Source organism: Mauremys mutica, chromosome 8 (assembly GCF_020497125.1).
Source record: "Mauremys mutica isolate MM-2020 ecotype Southern chromosome 8, ASM2049712v1, whole genome shotgun sequence".
Lineage (NCBI taxonomy): Eukaryota > Metazoa > Chordata > Testudines > Geoemydidae > Mauremys > Mauremys mutica.
The window spans coordinates 89151350-89172710 of record NC_059079.1 but is presented as its reverse complement, the minus strand read 5'-3'; positions in this window follow the sequence as shown (position 1 = coordinate 89172710).

The window sequence follows — 21361 nt, the reverse complement described above, 5'->3', positions numbered from 1 at the left end:
TCACACAAGTGGGGGTGCAATGCTATGGTAGCCCAGGAAGGCTGGGGGAAGAACGGAATCAACAGGTGGGGTTGTTGCAGGAGCACCCCCTGTGAATAGCATACAGCTCATAATTTCTGTGGGATCTGACACAGAGCAGCTGTGCTCTCTGGCTCTATGATACAGTGGCTCTCTAGTACACTTGCCCATATTCTAGGCAGGACTGATTCTATTTTTAGATACCAAAAAGGAGGGATTGACTCAGGGAGTCATTCCCAATTTTGGCTTTTGCGCCCCTGGCTGATCGGCCAGGGGCACTTATGACAGCAGCAAATGGCACAGTGCAAAAGGACTGGTAACCATGACCATCTTATTACCAATTTATGGTATGGTAGATGGTGCAGTATGGCTAGTAACCATCTCTGCTATCATGCAAAAGCAAAAGCATGCTTCTGTGTAGCGCTGCTGAATTGCCTCTGTGAGCGGCATCTATTACACATACGGTGACAGTCACAAAAGGCAAAACAGGCTCAATGATTGCCATGCTATGGCATCTGCCAGGGCAATCCAGGGAAAAAAGCCGCGAAATGCTTGTCTGCCGTTGCTTTCCCAGAGGAAGGAGTGACTGACGACATTTACCCAGAACCACCCGCGACAATGATTTTTGCCCCATCAGGCACTGGGATCTCAACCCGGAAGTTCCAAGGGGCGGGGGAGGCTGCAGGAACTATGGGATAGCTACGGAATAGCTACCCACAGTGCAACGCTCCAGAAATCAACACTAGCCTCGAACCGTGGACGCACACCACCGATTTAATGTGTTTAGTGTGGCCGCGCGCACTCGATTTTATAAACTCTGTTTTACAAAACCGGTTTATGCAAATTCGGAATAGTCCCATAGTATAGACGTACCCGACCACTGCCTGGGAAGGGAATAACAGGCTGAGACTGCAACGTGCAAGACATTCATGAATTTGACTAACCAAAGGGTGGCACTGCTGCTTTACCTCAACAAACGCAGAAAAGTGTTGACTTCATAGTCTAAAAGTTATCTCTGAGATATTGAAGGAGGCAACACATGAACTTTCAGAAGAACTGTGGGTCCTTTAAGAATAATACAAAGAAAGGGTCATGGACTTCATGAATCCTGAGGCCTCAAGAGCTGTTATCTGATCTAAATGAAGACTGTATTGGCAATAGCCTTTTGATGCTAGGAAATCAGACTCTGGGATCGTAGTCCTCTCCAGTTCTGCTTAGGGCCCCACAGTTTTTCCACAAAGAAAAGCAAAATTGTGACTACAACTTTATTAGACATATGCTGTTCTTTTATAGCTGCCTTTTATCCAAGGGTCTCAAAGCACCTTACAAATGTTAAATAACCAAAACCATAGCTCCCCTCTGTGAGTATCAAGACTACTATAAACCTTTGACATATGGGGAAACTGAGGTACTGAGGGGTTACATGACTTGCCCACATGAGCTTCACAGACCTCTCCCTGAGGTCTGCAGAGGTAACCAGAGACAGTGAGTCAGTGGAAGAACTGGGAATAGTGGCCATTCTGCTGCCCTAACCACTAAACAAACCTCCTGTCTTACTGAGGAATCCTGGGGGCGCTGCTTGCCCAGTGCTAGCCTGGGGCTGTAAAGTTCAGCACCCTGCCCATATTGCAAGTGTCTTGAGGTGTGACACAGCCAGTGCTACTGTCTGGGAGCACCATTAAACCTGATTGGGCATTGAGGGGACACTGAAGGCACCTCCTCAATGGATATCTAGCCTGACAATGCCCTTCTGGTGCTACTGCCTGTTGAGTCAGGATATGTGCACTGAAGGAAGGAAGGAATTACCTACCACAGGTTATGACTGCCACCATTTTCACCACTGCTCTGGCAGAGGCTTGCAATACAGTCAAAGCAGCTCAGAGGCTCCTTTCAGCTGAGGCACTCTAAGGAGAGAGAACAGGAGTACTTGTGGCACCTTAAAGACTAACAAATTTATTTTAGCATGAGCTTTCGTGAGCTGCAGCTCACTTCTTCAGATGAGAGAGATACTCACCTTTTGCCAGGTGTGAGGAGGAAGGAGAAGAACAATAAGACTGAAGCTGAGAATTCAATGTGTGGAAGCTCCCTGCAGTGAGGGCTGCTATTGGAGAGGCTAAGCAGATGACATTTGAAGGAAGGGATCTGTTCAGGCATTATGCAGTAATGCTGGCATACGGCTCTTTTATTCACACCCCTGTTGGGAGAAATGAATCTTCAAAGAGGAAATGTTTGCACACAGCGGCTTGATGTTCTGCTGCTGGCGTGAGCTCCTGTGAGCTCTTTCTTGGTGTGAAGGCAGCTCCACTAGCACCTTTTCTTTTGACTTTGCTTTATACAGACATCCGCTCTCTCTAGCGAAGAGACTCAGTTATTCAGAGTCTCCTAGAGCTATTGAGATTCCTTGAGGAACGCTAACAATACAGCTAGAGAGTAAGGCACACTGGGGCCACAGCTTCAGTAGGAACCCTCAATTACTTGGAAAGATCTCAACTAGGCAGGGTATGTATTTCTATGTCCCATAGAGCTGGAGCAAATGGGTATAGGTTACAGAGAGGGCATGAGATCTGGCATGGGGCAACAGTAGCTAGACAGCTGGATGCAGATCTTTCCAAAGCTACTTACAAATCTACATCCATCTGCCAGCCATCAACAGTGCAATTTTCGAAGTGTCTATTTTTGTCATGGTGTGGAAAGCTGAGTGTTAGAGAAAAAGGGATGGGGTGGGCGACAAGGGCCTATTCCCGAAAGCCCTTCAAACACAGAATTCCCACTGCACTCATTCTGCATGGAGATGGCTTGCAGGATCAGGCCTTAAATTTGCTGGTGGTGCAACTTGTGATTTCCTCTCCTACGGTACCTCTCCCTCTAGCCCAGCCTGTTGGCATGGCCCAGTGATTTAGTCTGAAACTGGGAAAACCACACATAAAGGGCAGACTGAGGTCACTCAAGCATTACCTTTTATTTTGAAAATAATTATGAAAGGAGAAGTGAAAAATAATGCAGAAGTTATTCAATGTTGAAAGCCAAATAGCAGAGAGTTTAAAACAAGGGGTGACGGAATCCTAACACTGAGGCTAGTGCCTCTGATCTGATGAAATTTAATGCTTTGTAGTGGGCACTGATTGTGGGGCCTGATCCTAACTTAGATCACTAGTTGTCTAGGGCTGCCTACATGAGTAAGGGTCTACAGGATCAGGCCCTAGAGATAGCAAAGGATGCCAGACTTCTGAAGGGGGTGCCTTTATTTAGTACCTCTAGTGCACTGAGCTGTTGCACAGAATTTAGAATAATCTTTGACAGGATTATAAAAAACTTAACGTATTTTCCGCACTATAAGGCGCACCGGATTATAAGGCGCAGTCTCAATTACGGAATCTATTTCTGTACTTAACCCATACATAAGGCGCACCGTATTATAAGGCGCATGCTAAAACATACGGTCTACAAAAAAAGGTAACGGTGTTCATAGTGTAGTAAAAAGGTAACGGAAGCAAAACAGTGAGTTTAGTTGAACTTTATTCTACTATTTAACAATACACATTATTTTTTAATCAATCTTCTCCCACAAATCCATCAAAGTCATTGATGTTGAATTCTTTCGCAGCTGCTCTATTCCCATTTACAACCGCGTAACTGATAGCATGTAGTTTGAACTGTGCCTCGTAAGCATGTCTCTTCACTGGTGCAATTTTCGGGGGTCCTTAGACAAACAAATGTTGTTTTGCAGCATACCGGTAGTATACCTACCGGAGGAGTGGAGAAGGTAAACGTACGTACTGTACGTATTACGTAATGTTCTCTGATTGGTTTATCGCTGCCAGCGTACGTAGTTTACGTATTACGTCCCTGTGTCAGCGAAAAATGGTCCGACAGTCAATCAAGCAAAGCGCTTACCAAAGTCGCACAACAACATTTTTACAGATTTTGGAACTCAGTGCACACATAAGGCGCACCGGATTATAAGACGCACGGCCAATTTTTGAGAAAATTTAAGGCTCTTAGGTGCGCCTTATAGTGCGGAAAATACGGGTAATTTTTATTAAAAACGTGTACTTTGAATCATCAACCATAACCATGTTTGTGCATTTAAAAAGCCCATTACGCATATACTGTAATTTACCATACGCGCATGCAGTTGCTGCACTTGGGCAGGGCCACCCGGGGGGTGGGGGGGGCAAGTGGGGCAATTTGCCCCAGGCCCCAGGCCCCACAGGGGCCCCCAGAAGATTTTTCGGGGGCCCTGGAGCAGGGTCCTTCGCTCGTTCCGGGGCCCCCAGAAAAATCTTGCGGAGCCAGGACCCCCTGGAGCTTCTGCTCCTGGTCTTCGCCGGCAGGGGGTCCCCCGCCGCTGAATTACCGTCGAAGCAGGACCCGCCGCCAAAGTGCAGCCGGGTCTTCGGCAGTAATTCGGCGGCGGGGGGCCCTTCTGTTCTGGGACCCGCTGCCGAAGTGTCCCGAAGACACGCGGCGGGGGCCCCCCGCTGCCGAATTACCGCCAAAGACCCAGCTGCACTTTGGCGGTGGGTCCCGCTTCGGCGGTAATTCGGCGGCAGGGGTCCCCCACCGTGGGTCTTCGGGACACTTCGGCAGGGGGTCCGGAAGCGGAAGGACCCCCCCTGCCGCTGAATTACCGCTGAAGCGGGGGCCCCCCACCGCCGAAGACCCCAGGCCCCCAGAATCCTCTGAGCGGCCCTGCACTTGGGTGCACATTTGCTGAAACTGCACATGCAAATTAGCATGCAATCATCAGAGATGGTTTCAAACAACTGGTAGGCTGAAGTGTGTTTCCATAAAGGCAGGGCCGGCTCCAGGCACCAGCCCAGCAAGCAGGTGTTTGGGGCGGCCAAGGGGAAGGGGCGGCACTTGGGCTGTTCGGCGGAAATTCAGTGGGCGGATCCCTCTCAGAGGGAAGCACCTACTGCCAAATTCTCGCTGAAGAAGAAAGCGGCGCGGTGGAGCTGCTGCCGGAGTGCCACCGACCGCAATTGCGATCGCGGCTTTTCTTTTTTTTTCCCCGCCGCTTGGGGCGGCAAAAACCCTGGAACCGGTCCTGCATAAAGGGTTTAAACAATTCTGAATAAAGAACTTTTATTTTGTTAGTCCGCTGGTGGGTCAGAAACAGAACAAAAGGGCTACACTAGTCAGATAAATGACTATGAATAGTTTTTCCAGCTCTAGGCCCTCCATTTTGACTCTCATCCAAAAGACAGAAACTCTAGCAACACAGACTTCTTCATGCCATACTGAGCTGTCTGCTCAAAAACTCCTCCTCCTACTCAATAACCACCACCATTTCCTGGCACAACTGGCATTTCCAGGGTGGTCTCACATTCAAGTACTATCCATGCTTACTTAGTTTATGAGCTCATGCAGGGCAAGGTGGCACAGCTGCCTCAGGAAAACAAGTTGGTGCAGTCCTTTAGCTGGTGGTTTCAGTGGTTAGGCATTAGGGTGACCAGACAGCAAGTATGAAAAATCGGGATGAGGTGGGGGGTAATAGGTGCCTATATAACATTAGGCCCCAAATATCGGGACTGTCCCTATACAATTGGGACATCTGGTCACCCTATTAGGCATAGCTTAAACAACAACAAAATCAGCTGGAGTAGCGACACTGGAAGCCTGAAGCTCCTGACTTAGCTCAGAAAATTAAAGTTTCCGCAAGAATTAAGTCACTATTCTAGTTTATTTTTGTTTGCATGTTAATCGTAGGGGAGCGTACAAGTGGAATCTTCTTACTGCTGCCATGGAAACAAAGGACCATGTTCAGTCCGTAACACAATTTACAGCCATCTGCAACAGAAATAGGTGCTGGCCTGTTAGTGTAAAATAATCTGGGGCTGTGGAAGAAGAAACTTTTAGGGCGAAGGGATGTTTGGAAAGATTTACAAAATGCTAGCAGACCTTTGGACACTGGGCAACATTTCTGCAGTGCTCATTGCTGGTTAGGTCATGTGCTATACATAAATATGTACATTATATCAAATATATGCTATAATCATATGTATATATGTGTGTTTGTGTGTGGTATGGGTACATACAGTAGATCATATATATAATAATTACAGTTATATGAACTAATGTATGTTTACATAGGTATACCTATTAGAGATTATCTATATTGCAAAACCAATGCATGAACACCGACTTAAATTCCAAGTGCCTGTTTGATTTATACATGTTCATCATGCTTTTCATTCACGATTCACAAACATTTGTGTGTTGGCAGTTTTGTTCACACTGATGTTCTGGAGTTGCATGCAAACAAGCATATTTGTGCACAAATAAGAATATTCACTAATTGCTATTTGTTGTTCACCACTTGCCATTCATCATTCTTCTGTTTCAAAAGTTTCCAGCACCCAATCAGGGGGCAGAAACAATACCAAGTTACTTAGCCGACCAATCCCACCCCACAAATAACACATAGCAAATTATTAAAAGTGAACAGTATGCAAAGTAGGCTGTTTTACCTTAAAACTATGAATGGAACAGGTCTGAATAGCAAATAGGACCCTGCTTAACTTTATGCCTATGAATAGTCCTGTTGAATTCAATGGACTCACCCACTTCTTAAAGTTAAGCAGGTGCCTTAGTGTTTGCAGGACTGGGCATTAAGGACAGGAGCCAACATTTGCAGAAGTCAGCGGGAGACCCTCCATTGCCTTAACTGGTGCTATGGAAAGTGAGTTCCGTTTCCCAACAACTGACAAAGAACAATAAAGGGTTAAATGTATAAACTAATTTAATTGCAGTGAATAACCTGATCAGCTCTAATCTCACACTCTGTCTCTCTTTCCCGCCTATGTGGTCCTGATAAGTATGTGATACATTTTGGGGCATGTGATAAATTATATTTATCGTATATCTTGGCTCACTAGTCTATCGCTCCTGGGACTCAGACTCTTAGTGATGTCAAACTACCACCATTCTGAAAAGCAAAAAGGCACCTGTCAGAGAAATGTTTTTTTTTCTCCCCAGAACAGCAATGGCTTGAAGCCCAGGATGGGCAACATTCAGTCTTGCACTAGCCTCTGTTAGGCACCAATATGGCTTTTATCTGTCTGAGTGCCACACAATTTTTAAGGTATTTATTCTCACTAAGCCCCTGCAAGGAAGGGTGGTTCTTTCATAACCCATTTTACAGATAGGGAACTGAGGCACAGAGACTTATCTATAGGCATACTGAAAACCTGGGGGAATAGAACCTAAGTCCTAGGCTAGTACCTTAAACCATTGGACCATCCTGCCTCTCTGCCTTGCAGCTATAGTAACTGGAGTATGGAAGGGGAGATTCCCAGCTCTCCAATGGGATACACACCACGTGCTTCTAACCGTGGAAGCTCCTAGGATTTTACAGTCATGATATTTGTATTTATAGAAAAGCAATTTAAAGGCATCCTTAGGGGTTTTCAAAATGTTATTATATTTTTGTTTCTTTTACTCAGAGGTCTGGAGAGAGAGAGAGAGAGAGAGAGACTTTCTTCAGAAACCATTGTCAATACCTTAATTTGAGGATCTGAATGTGATGGGATTCCCCTGGGGTGCAGCTTGGGACCAGGATGCACCCTGGGACTGTGCCCCCTGAACTCTCCCCAGCCTGGGCTATCTCTCACAATGCCTTGCTAGTGACCAGCAGCAACCCCTCCAGGAGCTGTGCTCACTCACCACAACTGAATATGGATCACCACACCCAGCTAGATTGCATGAATGCTCCCAGAGCCCCTCATGAATCACACAGAGAAAGGCATCAGCCAAATCCCTCTAGTCCCCAGAACTGTACCTCAGGAATATACCATCTTGCACTGCTCAAGTTGGGCAGTGCAAATTTATTAATTGGTTCACCACTTCAACAATGGAAAGTGGACATACACCAGCCTTTGCAAAACTGAGCAGATTTTCCCCACACTTCATACAAACTCAGTGATAAAGATAAACAATTAAACAAATTTATTGACTATAAAAGGTAGATTTTAAGTGATATTAAGTGATAGGCAAAAAGTCAGAGTGGTTACCAAAAGAAAAGAAAATATAAGCACGCAGTCTAAACTTTCAACCTTATTAGACTGGGCAACATCTAGATGAAGCAGTTTTTCTCACCCCACTGGATATTGCCATCCTTAATATACAGGTTTGTTCCTTAAACCTGGGCCAATTTCCTCTGTTGGAGTCCTGTCTTCTTCTCAGTGTCTTAGTTGCTTACAGTGAAGGTGGGGACAGGAGAAGGGCCCAGTATGGGTCCACTCTGTCTGTTTTATATCCTCAGTCCATGTGCTTGGGGAGCACAAGTCCAGGCATGTCTGGGGGGGGCGGTATTGCTGAGTCTCTCCAAGCAAGGTTGAGCAATTCCCCTGGTGTGACCTCATGCAGGTGAGTCATTGCATTGTAGCTCCCTTGCTGGACGATGGGTTGTTTGACACCCCACCCGGGCATTGGTTACTTTCCTTGCTGTTGCCCCTGGGGAGCTAATATCTGGCTGATTCCCCAACTTACAGCATGTTTTTAGTGACCATGATACAACACAATTCTCATAACTTCCTCTGCATTAAGGATACAAATATATGGCTAGAGAAATGACTTTCAGCAGATCATAACCTTTCCCCTGATACCTTACAAGGCATGCTTTCTATATAAGATCAAGATTATATGAAAATGAGGAATATGAGGGTTACAGTACGCTCCCCCAAGGTATAGAATGTCACACTGAAATCTGGATGTAAGTATAGAAAGCAAACAAAGAAAAGAGATACCACCTCAGAGAAAGAGAGAAATGGAAGGCAGAGTCATAAGTAGAGCCAGGAAAAGGAAAGCCACATTTTTTTCTCCTTATTTTGAACACATTTAAGACCAGGGATCAGTGCTTGAAGTTAGGCTCCTAAGTCCATATTTAGCCACCTAATTAAGTAACTTAATTTTCAAAAGTTTTGGCCATCCAGCACCTCCCATTATCGTCAGGACTTCTGAAAATCAAGTAACTTGTTTAGTAACCTAAATAAAGGAGAGTAAGATTATGCACCTAACTTAGAAAATGTTGGCCTAAAATTTTAGTTATTTCAATTCTCATTTGAACTTGCACACCCTTAGACACACACACACATTGTGAAGCACCTACATTCTTATTCACACTCACAGACAAGGCTTGCACAATGTACATATTATTTACTGTATACTGTAAGACATTTTCAGTGCATATTTGTTTAAATTTTTAAATTAATTCCTTTCATCTGTGCTCACCTCCACCCCCTCTTCTGTGTTCAGGTTCCTCCAACACCTGCATGATGGAGCTTTACCTATGCAAATGCTCATAGGAAGAATTTTGTAAGCTTCCTTGCTCAATGCCTGCAGAAAATACATTTGCTTTCTGTGAACATTTGTACTAGGAGCCTTGTCATAATTGTTGCATTCTCCCAATCAGAGAAGAGAAATAATACTGTGTTCTATTAAACAATTTCAGAGAAGGAATGAAGTAGAAAAACACCCGCACAGCTTGTGGGCATTCTGAGACCAGAAAGAGAGGTAAAACTCATAAAAATAAGCCATGGTGAAGGCTGAAAAAGCAGCCTCATAAAGTTGCAGTTAGTAATGTTTTTCTTTTGTATAGGATTGCTCAGTTCAAGTACAATTAATAAAGGGATGGAAAATCTTGCAAGGTTACTACGATTTCTTACAGTCATTTTTTCTTAATTTTTAGATATTGTTTGGCAATTTTATTCAGGAAATCTGTTGCAGGAAGAAAAATTCTCTTCTTAAAATAATAACTTTGTTCAACTTTTCTGTTTGTGATGGGGCGCCTGCCCCACACTGGGCTCTAAGGGGTTAATAGAGCCCTAGGGAGGCTATGCAGGAGGCAGCCAATCAGAGAAGGGCTGGGTGAAGCAGCCAATCAGGGCCTGGATGGCCCATATAAGAAGAGCTGTGGGGGCAGAGCAGCTTGAGTAGCTGACTGGAGCTCCAGGGGAGAAGACCAGGCTCCTAGCAGGAAGAAGGAGCGCCAGCACCTGGGACATAGCAGTGCTGCAAGCAGGGACTGGGGGAGCTAGAGAAAGCTCCTGGCTGGCTGCTAGGGGCTGCAGGCTGAGGCCCTGATGTAAGGGCAGAAGAGGGTGCTGGAGCCACATGGGGAGCAGCCCTGGGACAATGGACTGCAGTTGCCACTGAGGGAGTGGCTGGACTGAGATTGCAGGTCCCTCTGGAAGGGGAGAACATGGAGTGTGGCACAGCCGGAGAGTAGTGTCAGTGAAGCGGACACCACATTCCTGGGAGTGGCATGGGTCCAGGAACAAAAGTGACAGTGGCGTGGCCACCAGAGGAGGGAGTCCTGTTGAGCAGAGCTAATTCCCATGACAGCCAGCAGGAGGCGCCAGAGTGGTGAGTCCCACCACGTCACACTGTTGCTTTGCACAAATCCATTATTAGAGGTCCCCATTATCAACTCAAAATTGTATTTCATAGGCATTTCATGTAGCTCATTACCATTGCGTCTGAATGTCTACATACGTATGCTATAATACAAAACACGACCTATGTACATTTCAAAAGGAATTGTTCTGGGAATGTTCTCTGGCCTGTGTTATACAGGAGGTCAGAATAGGTGATCACAATGGCCTGGGAATGTGAGTCACTTGCCTCTGTTATTCACACTTGCATATAGTTATACATGATGTGGACTGTGATCTGGGTTTGGCCGCTTATATTTGGTTGCTTTCTTCACTTACAGTGTTCAAAGGGGTAGTGGTTGTGGATCTAGGTCAGTACCCCCATGCAACCCTGTCTCTACATACTGTGACAAAGTTCCTCCTCTACCTTGGTGGGTCCTGCGCTTATTGGCGGATTTGCTCGCCTCACAGATTCACCCCGTGGGTCGGGAAACAGCCCAGAGACCTTCCCTCTGGTAGAAGCCACAGTCCAGGTCAATTCCTCCTGTGTTTGATCAGGAGTTGGGAGGTTTGGGGGGAACCCAGACCCAGGAGCTGGACGCTGCAAGACCAGTATGGTGAGAGACTAGAACAAGCAAACTCGCTGAGAGTCTGGCAAGGAATGCAGGATGCTGGACAGGAGTTTGCCCCCTGCTGCCCATCTATCACTTACACTCCCCAACCAAACCCCTTCCTAAATGAAAACTTTCCTGCAGGAGAACAGAGACAAAACAAACTCAGCTAAAGTCTCTCTTGAAAATCAAAGCTCTTAGCAAACTTTCCTGGCTAAGGAGCGAATCCGAGTTGGCACTGTGGGGGCTCCTTTCATTTGACTGCATGACTCACACAAGCCGGCTAACGGGGTGTTTAACAAGCTAGCAGCTGAAAGAGAACAATGTGTGTGGGATGCAGAAACCTTTTCTCCCTTTCTTCTTTCACTTTTTTAAGTGCCTATGATACGATCTTCCCCCCACATGCCCCCCTTTTTTTACTCCATGTGGAATTGAGAAAATCTAATCTGGAAGGGTTGATGGCTTGGGTGCACCAGATGCTCTTTGGAGAGATTGACCTCTTCTCACTAGTCACCATAAGGGTACATTTTGCTGCCTTGAGAATGGAGAAGCTAGGGTGCTTAATTGCCCTTGGATCTGTAGGATGGAATTCATCACCCTGAAGTACAGAGGGTAAGGTGGGTGCTGAGATACGATATACATTCGCAGGGATGCCCAATGTATGCACACACAGGTCACATGGACACACTCTGAAAGCATGAGTGGCATGTGCACTCACAGCAACAGCCAGAGAGGCACCGTCTGCACATGCGCAAGATCAGATAGGAACCCTATTGTGTGGGCATACACCCACATTCACACCCAGACACACACAGCAACTGTCTACCCATAGAACACACAGCCCTGCTGTCATTTCTAGATACATATAAACCACAGTCCCTTCTCTTAGCCAAGGGAGCTATCTTCCCTCCTCACTAAGGTTTTTTACCCTTTTGTTTTTGGTTAAATCTAATTAAACTTCAAAATAAACCCTTGTTTTGAAATGAAACACTTTGATTTTTTTCTGGGGAAAAAATTCCTCCTTTTTTTTTCAGCTGAAACTATTCACCAAATTTGACCAGATTTCACAAACAGGTTCAGTTACCTTGAAACTTCATGGCTGGGCAAATAAACTATTAGCTGAACATTTTTTTACCCAGCTGTACCCTTTTGCCCAACATGCTGACAAAACTTGTAATTTTGGAAAACACCCCCTACCATAGGGGGTGTCCCAGTGTAGAAATAGCACATTCATTTGAGAATTTTTAACCTGGAGTAGCAATACCTATTTACCCCTATGATGAATTGTGCCTTGATATAAAGATGATAAGAAATTTGCAATACGACACCTCTAGCTACAGCTGGTTGAAAAAAGAGACAAGTCTTCCACAAAAAAAGTGAAAAGATTGTCTGTTTTTCATTGACAGATGTTGACATTTGCTAGCAGAGCTATCGCTGCAGTACAACTAACTATGCATCAGATTCTCCACCTATAAACTGGAGTGGGGAGGTATAAGACTTCATTAATTCGTGTTTGTAAGGCACTTTGAGGTCCTTGGCAGAAAGGGGTTCTAGTAAATGCCAGGTATTGCTAAAGAACAAACTGTGAGGCATGTGGTTTTTTTCTAACTTTGCAGCAGTTTGGAAGAATTTTCTCCTTATTGGACATATTTTTGGTCTAAGGAATGCAATAGCACAGGGACCTCCACATGTCATCTGGTCTCATGCCCTGCGGCATCTTCTCCCTTTAGTCTCACTGAGCTGTATATTTTTAAAAGGAACTGAATTGGCATGTTCAAAAAGACAAAAAGAAAATGTGTTTAAAGTCAGTACTGTCCAAAAACGGTGACTGACCACCTATTTGCATACATGCTGCCTAGCAACATTACCTAGCAATGCCATGAGGATGGAAAGCAGAAAATGAGCTTGAGGGACACATAAGCACAATGTTTGCCGGCTGGAAGATATGAGGGTCTGCTCAGATTTAGGAAGGATCTGTTTATCAGCCCTGACAACCCCCTATCCCAGTGCATACATTCCTAATGGGTTGTTTGACACATGGCTTGCTTTCTATTCACACATTGTAAATGGAGAACAAGGGAATCTTAAATTTATTTCCCACAAAGAATGAAAGAAAGAACATTTTGTTACTATGTATTAGACATATTTAATACTCTGACTCTGGGAGTCAGGAGTTCAGGGTTCTGTTCCCAGCGCTGCTACTAACTCACTGCATGACCCTGGCACAGCTGCTTGATGCCTCAGTTTCCCCATTTATACTCTTGAGGTAATAAATACTTTATGAAGGGCCACTGTGAGGATTAGTCCTTTAATGCTTATAAAATAATTTGCGACCTTCAGATGGAAGCCACTAATGAAAAGCAAGGTATATATTATGAATAATTATTGATACACTATTAAAAACTAATACAAATTCTCACCTTTAAAGCAGAAAGGTAGGATTGAGCATTTCTAAATTTGGATTTTAGATTTGTATTTCCACATAGCATTACAAATACAGTATGATGAATTACCACAGCTAATTCTTCTCCTGGGTAAAATGTGACAAGTCATCCTAAGGTAGTGTGAGGAAACTGACCTTTCTGATAATCTACCTTATATCACACAAACTGCGCACACACACTGATCACACACACATATCAAACACACACATGCAAGCTAAACTGACTCTGCCCTCCAGGTATACACATGTAAACTAAGCACACATCAAGCACCTGTGGTACAGTTGGTAAAAGGTCCAGGTCAAGAAAGAGTATGTGACCAAGACAGAAAACTTCATTGAACGCCAGTGGAGACAAAGTAGCAACACAATTAAGAAAAAATAAAGGTATTTCCCCCCAGCACTCTCCCTCACCAGTAGGAATGTATTTGGGTCCAATCTAATTTGATCTAAGATATGCTGATGAGAACAAATGAGCCCATTGTAAGAGGAACAGAAAGGCTGCCATGAAGTTACATGTATCAGATGTAAAGGTGATACCTAGATAGAGGAGATAATGGGAGCTCTTTCATCCCTTGAAACCTCACATCCACCTAAGTTACTGCACACAAAAGTTGTGGAGGGAGAGTTGTTTTTCCTCAGACTCCGGTCACCTCACTAGAATCAACACGTCTTTTGAAAATGTTGCACCCGAACACTGAAAGCAAATTGGTCGGGCTGTTTCCAAGTGCACCAGTTCCCCAGAGCAAAACCCCTTTGTGCTACTCTAACCTTCATCACCAACAAATGGCCATTCACCACCTTGACCACTTGTGCTTTGGACCACTCCCTTGCCCTCTTTCTGCAGACTGTGAGTTGTTGGCTGGGAACTGTGCCCTATTTTCTGTTTGGAAAGCACCTAGCATATTGTGTGTGCTACTGGAATGACAAAGAAATACTACTACTACTACTACTAAATTATAGAAAAGAAGATAGTGGTAGCACAGAGACTGTAATACACCTGAAGGACTGAGCTGGTCCCAAACTAGAATGCTGGGTCTCAACACTCCTGGATTCTGATGGTATTCAAAATGTGAACCCAGAACTAAATCCACATTTTGCAAATGGCTCATCTCTTTCTGATGGACTAATCCCAAACCCAGCTGAATTCTAACAGCCCTGAATGTTGGGGTATTCAAATTCCAGATCTGGACATTGCCACTTGGGCCTGGACTCATATGACTGGTCCAAGAACAAACCCTATTCAGAGGTAACCTCCAAAAAGTTGCTTTGGAGTAAGAGGGCAAGGAAGTGTTAAACCTTAAAATGGATTCAATATTTTAATCTTAGATTGGACTAAAAAGGAGGGTGCAATTCTGTTCTACGCAGGGGAATGGATCTAATAGGTCATATAATCCTATGAAACTTCATATATTCAGTTTTTTTGGGGGTGGGGGAAGCAACCCCAGTAACCAGGCAAAGGAGACTGTGCTGCTTTCAAAGGGACCGTGCCGCACACGTAAAACTGACTTGGATGGCTTGGCTTTTTTATCTCCCTTTCTCATATCTATGATTGAGACCACAGCCAGCAGTCATGCAAAATGTCATCAGAGTTACAACCCCAGCAGCAAAGACAGAATTCCATTGAGGACTGATTGTGACTCAGTGTCAATGAATCATCTAGAGTTTCTTTAAAACTAGATCATTGATTTGTTATTATTACAGAGGAAAAAACGCCCCCCTCTACTTTCCCGCTCTGTATAATCCTGCCAGGTTTTTCTTTAAAAAAAAATTGAATTAATATTTTGGCCTCATGTTCATGCTGGACACATTTATAGTCTGGGAGGGAATTTGTATTAAAACAAGGCCTGATGCAATACATCAAGAAGCATGATGTCTTAGCATGCAGCACTCCCTGTCCTTAGGATTTGTGAAGGTTCCAAGGTACAAGACTCCTGTGTTCTTTCTCCTATCTGCAGTGGTCTTTCCCCCCACTTTATAGCATGCACTTCAGTATAGCTAACGCTGCTGGGCTCCAATAAACAGTTTTGTAGTAAGGTAGCACTCAACTTCCACTCTACTCCGATCAATCAGACATCAAGGCATTGATACCCATCGTGATAAGATAAGGTAGGTAAGATCCCATGGGAAACAAGTCTAAGGGAAAAAACAATTGAAGATAGTTGGCAGTTTTTCAGAGACATTATTAAGGGCATAAGAGCAAATGATCCCACGGCGCAGGAAAGATACGAAGTAAGGCAAGAGACCACTCTGACTTAACCAGGAGATCTTCAATGATCTAAAAATCAAAAAAGAGACCTACAAAAAGTGGAAACTAGGTCGAATTACAAAGGATGAATATAAACAAATAACACAAGTATGTAGGGACAAAATTAGAAAGGCCAAGGCACAAAACAAGATCAAACTAGCTACAAATACATTAGAAGCAAGAGGAAGACTAAGGACAGAGTAGGCCCATTTGTCATAAACAGATAGTTAAGGGTTAATATCTCTTTTACCTGTAAAGGGTTAACAAGCTCAGTAAACCTGATGGACACCTGACCAGAGGACCAATCAAGGGACAAGATAATTTCAAATCTCTGTGGAGGGAAGTCTTTGTTTGTGTTATTTGTTTTGGGGGCTGTTCTCTCTTTGGATCTAAGAGGGGCCAGACGTATATCCAGGCTCTCCAAGCTTCCTGAAGTATTCTCTTCTATTCAGTATGGTGAGTATTAGAAAAGCGGATTAGTCTTTGTGATTGATTTCTGTATTTGCAAATGTGTGTTTTGCTGGAGAAATATTTAACTTTTGGTTGCTGTATTTGTACTGATGTTAGCTCTTTCTAGTTTTATAAGCGGTATACCCTGTAAACTTCCATCCGGATTTTACAGAGCTAAATTTTACCTTTTCTTTTTTTTCTTTAATTAAAAGCTTTTCTTTTTAAGAACCTGTTTGATTTTTTCCCTTGTTTGAAACCTCAGGGAATTAGTTTGACTCACCAGGGACAGGGGGGGGGGGGGGAGGTGAATCCCTCTTTGTTTAGATCCAAGGAGTTGAATCAAGGTAATCTCTCCCAACGACTAGGGGAGGGGGAAGAAGGTTGGGGAATGATTTATTTCCCTTTGTGTTAAGATCCAAGGAGTTTGGATCTGTGTTCCCAGGGAAAGTTTTGGGAAAACAGAGAGTGTGCCAGACACTGAAACCTGGCTGGTGGCAGCAAGAACGAGATCTAAGCTAGGATTTAAGCTTAGAAGGATCCATGCAGGTCCCCATCTTTTGGACGCTAAAGTTCAAAGTGGGGAATAAACCTATGACACCATTACTCAATGAGGGTGGGGAACAATAATGACTTATTTGTTTCAGTTTTCACCAAGAAAGTTGATAGTGACTGGACAACTAACATAGTGAATGCCAGTGAAAATGAGGTAGGATCAGAAGCTAACATAGGGAAAGAACAAGTTAAAAATTACTTAGACAAGTTAGATGTCTTCAAGTCACTGGGGCCTGGTAAAATGCATCCTGGAATACTCAAGGAGTTGACTGAGCAGATATCTGAGCCATTAGCAATTATCTTTGAAAAGTCATGGAAGACGGGAGAGATTCCAGAAGACTGGAACAGGGCAAATCTAGTGCCAATCTATAAAAAGGGAAATAAGGACAACCCAGGGAATTACAGACCAGTTAGCTTAACTTCAGTACCGGGAAAGATAATGGAGCAAATAATTAAGCAATCAATTTGCAAACATCTAGAAGATAATAAGGTGATAAGTAACAGTCAGCACGGATTTGTTAAGAACAAATCTTGTCAAATCAACCTGATTGCTTTCTTTGATAGGGTAACAAGCCTTGTGGATGGGGGGAAGTGGTAGATGTGGTATATCTTGACTTTAGTAAAGCTTTTGATACTGTCTCCCATGACCTTCTCATAAACAAACTAGGGAAAGGCAACCTAGATGGAGTTACCATAAGGTGGGTGCATAACTGGTTGGAAAACTGTTCCCAGAGAGAAGTTATCAGTAGTTCACAGTCATGCTGGAAGGGCATAAAGAGTGGGGTCCCGCAGGGATCAATTCTGGGTCTAATTCTGTTCAATATCTTCATCAACGATTTAGATAATGGTATAGAGAGTACATTTATAAAGTTTGCGGATGATACCAAGCTGGGAGGGGTTTCAAGTGCTTTGGAGGATAGGATTATAATTCAAAATTATCTTGGCAACCTGGAGAAATGGTCCGAAGTAAATAGGATGAAATTCAATAAGGACAAATGCAAAGTACTCCTCTTAGGAAGGAACAATCAGTTGCACACATACAAAATGGGAAATGACTGCCTAGGAAGGAGTACTGTGGAAAGGGATCAGGGGGCCATAGTGGGCCACAATCTAAATATGAGTCAACAGTGTAACACTATTGCAAAAAAAAGCAAACATCATTCTGGGAAATATTAGCAGGAGTGTTGTAAGCAAGACAAGAGAAACAATTCTTCTTCTCCACTCCATGCTGATTAGGCCTCAACTGGAGTATTGTGTCCAGTTCTTGGTGCCACATTTCAGGAAAGATGTGGACAAACTGGAGAGAATCCAGAGAAGAGCAACAAAAATGCTTAAAGGTCTAAAAAACATAATCTATGAAGGAAGATTGAAAAAAATGGGTTTGTTTAGTCTGGAAAAGAGAAGACTGAGAGTGGACATGATAACAGTTTTCAAGTACATAAAAGGTTGTTACAAGAAGAAGGGAGAAAAATTGTTCTTCTTAACCTCTGAGGATAGCACAAGAAGCAATGGGCTTAAATTGCAGCAAGGGAGGTTTAGGCTGGACAATAGGAAAAACTTCCTAACTGTCAGGGTGGCTAAGCACTGGAATAAATTGCCTAAGGAGGTTGTGGAATCTCCATCATTGAAGATTTTTAAGAGCAGGTTAACCAAACATCTGTCAGGGATGGTCTAAATAATACTTAGTCCATGAGTGCAGGGGACTGTGGACTAGATGGTCTCTCGAGGTCCCTTCCAGTCCTATGATTCTATGATGCAGGAGAAATCAGTCCAGCACATTTCTCCATTAATGACCAGCACCGACACACCAACACTTCTGTTGCCCTTGGCTAACTGGGGAATATCTGCCTCTTCCAATTTGCTGTCACTCACACACTAAAGAATGACAAAAAAAACACTTTGCTGCCCTATGTGACCTGTCTGTTTTGTCTGGATGGGAGAACTGGCCCTGCATGTGGCTAATTCCTATTGTGCAGAATATTTACTCCCAAACATCTTTACCATAATACACACACAGATGTGAACATTGGAGGTAACAGTGATAAAAACAATGAGGGCCCAACTCACAGCCTGTCTGCAGAATGGGTGGATTCTGCCTTGGGAACTCAGAACAGACTCAATAGCACCATTAAAATCAAACTTAATTTGTGTGATGTGAAGAATTTTCCTTGTCACTCAGTTGAGCTCACAAACACCTCCACGCCGAGTACAGGAACCAATAAGAGACTTGTCAATGCAGGATCTACTTTGTACTCCAATCTCTCAGCACTGTTGAGGGTCAGCCTCTAAAACAGGGCTCAGCAACCTTTCAGAAGTGATGTGCCGAGTCTTCATTCATTCATTCACTCTAATTTAAGTTTTTGCATGCCAGTAATACATTTTAACGTTGTTAGAAGGTCTCTTTCTATAAGTCTATAATATATAACTTAACTATTGTTGTATGTAAAGTAAATAAGGTTTTTAAAATGTTTAAGAAGCTTCATTTAAAATTAAATAAAATGCAGAGTCCCCCGGAGCAGTGGCCAGGACCCAGGCAGTGTGAGTGCCACTGAAAATCAGCTCGTGTGCCGCCTTCGGCACCCGTGCCATAGATTCCCTACCCCTGCTCTAAAAGATCAAGATGACTGGAACCACCCTCTGAATTAGACCCAACATTTCTGGATTAAAACCAAGGGGTTCAGGATTTCAGAATGTATTTCCCTCTATCTTTCTGTTCTTCTGTCTTTTTTCCTAATCTCTTATTTTTGGAAATAAATCAATAAAATATAAATAAAAAAGTGTATTTCCCAAAAAACATCCAGAGACCAGTAGAGTGTATCAGAGCTTTCAGAGTGTTTTGCTGTGATGCAACAAAGCTGTGTTTGCTAGGGATTTTCTTTAATGTAGTTCCAACTCCCTATTTATCAATCCTCAGTCATCAATTTAGTGTGATGGATTAGGGTGAAAGAGGACAGGATCTCATGTACCACAATGTTGGTTGCAGTGTAAGAACATAGGCAGATAGAAGTGATTTTGATTTATGCTACAGTAGAAAGTTACGAACACCAGAATCACGAACTGACCAGTCAACCGCACACCTCATTTGGAACTGGAAATATGCAATCAGGCAGCAGCAGAAGAAAGAAAGAAAGAAAGAAAGAAAGAAAGAAAGAAAGAAGCAAATACAGTACAGTACATTGTGTTAAATGTAAATTACTAAAAAAGAAAAGGGAAAGCAGCATTTTTCTTCTGCATAGTAAAGTTTCAAGCTGTATTAAGTCAATGTTCAGTTGTAAACTTTTGAAAGAACAACCATAAGGTTTTGTTCTGAGTTACGAACATTTCAGAGTTACGAGCAACCTCCATTCCCAAGGTGTTTGTAACTCTGCGGTTCTACTGTATATATGTTTCTGATCCAGCAAAGCATATGCTTAACTTCAAGCATGTGAGTAAATCCATTGACTTCAACAGCACCACTCATGCTAGAGTTAAGTCAGTGTTTAAATATGTTGCCGGATTGGGACCTATACGCTCTGAGGTTTATCATTTTATTTTGTCAGACTTACAATTACGCACAATAGTGCCGTGGTAGTTGTTGCTGATATTGTCTCAGAAGAATTGTGATAGCAGGAAGGCTGCCAGACAGTATGCCATGGAAGTATCTACTCCATTGGAGGAGGAGATCACAGTGAGAGAGAGAGAGAGAGAGAGAGACAGAGAGTGAGTGTGTGTGTGTGTGTGTGTGTTTGTGTGTGTGTGCAGGTACAGCAGTATCATGATCTGTCAGTAGGAGCTAAAACCACGAGACTGAGGCAAAGAGAAGTGGGTTTAATCTTAATAACAAAAGTTATGATCGCAAGCGGCACTGAAAGCTCCCAGTACTGGGAAGATACAAAATGTTGAGAATTCATTAAAATTAACCTTCAACTTTGGGAGGGCTCCTCTCAGACCAGTATAGACCAATGGATACAGCCTGTGCTGTGGGGCCAAAGTTTGTGGTTTGTGGTTAGAGACGGCATTTCTTCCTGGATCCAACCCTGCCAATAGTTTTCTTAACACATAATATATTATCAATTATTATTCTTAATCTTGCATTTCATTACCAAAGTGATGAACATCTAATAAATGTATGTAATGAACAAAAATAATTGTATGGTGGCCTTGTGTGTCAGATTTAGTGCAACTAAGTTGTTAGAGCTGGTGGAAAAAGCTGACAAATTTTCACAGACCATTGTTGAAAGTTTTCCATCTAAATCTCAACCACTCTATGAATGGGTTGGAAACGGGAAAGGTTGAAATATTGAAAAAAAAATGGGGGTTTTCTGTGAAAAATGTTTGTTGTATTTTTGAAAATTTGAAAAAGTTCAACCACCATTATGTGCTATAATGTAGTAGATAGCCTTTCTCATAAATACAGGCACCTTTATAGACTGTCCATTTTCCCATACATTTGCACTTTGGTGTAAATAGCCCTTTTTATGCCCCAACCTAAGTGCCATGCTGAGTGTTCAGAAGAAAGACTGGAACACCCTTTTACAGTGTGGTCCTACTCTGAAGAATGCCTGTGTTAAAATGGCACCTTCTTTGAACCTAATCCTGCAGTGGCATCCACCTGAACTCAGTTAAGCTCCTTGTGGGGCTGATGTCATGGCAGGACCAGGGACTTACACAATGAGAGCAGGTCTGT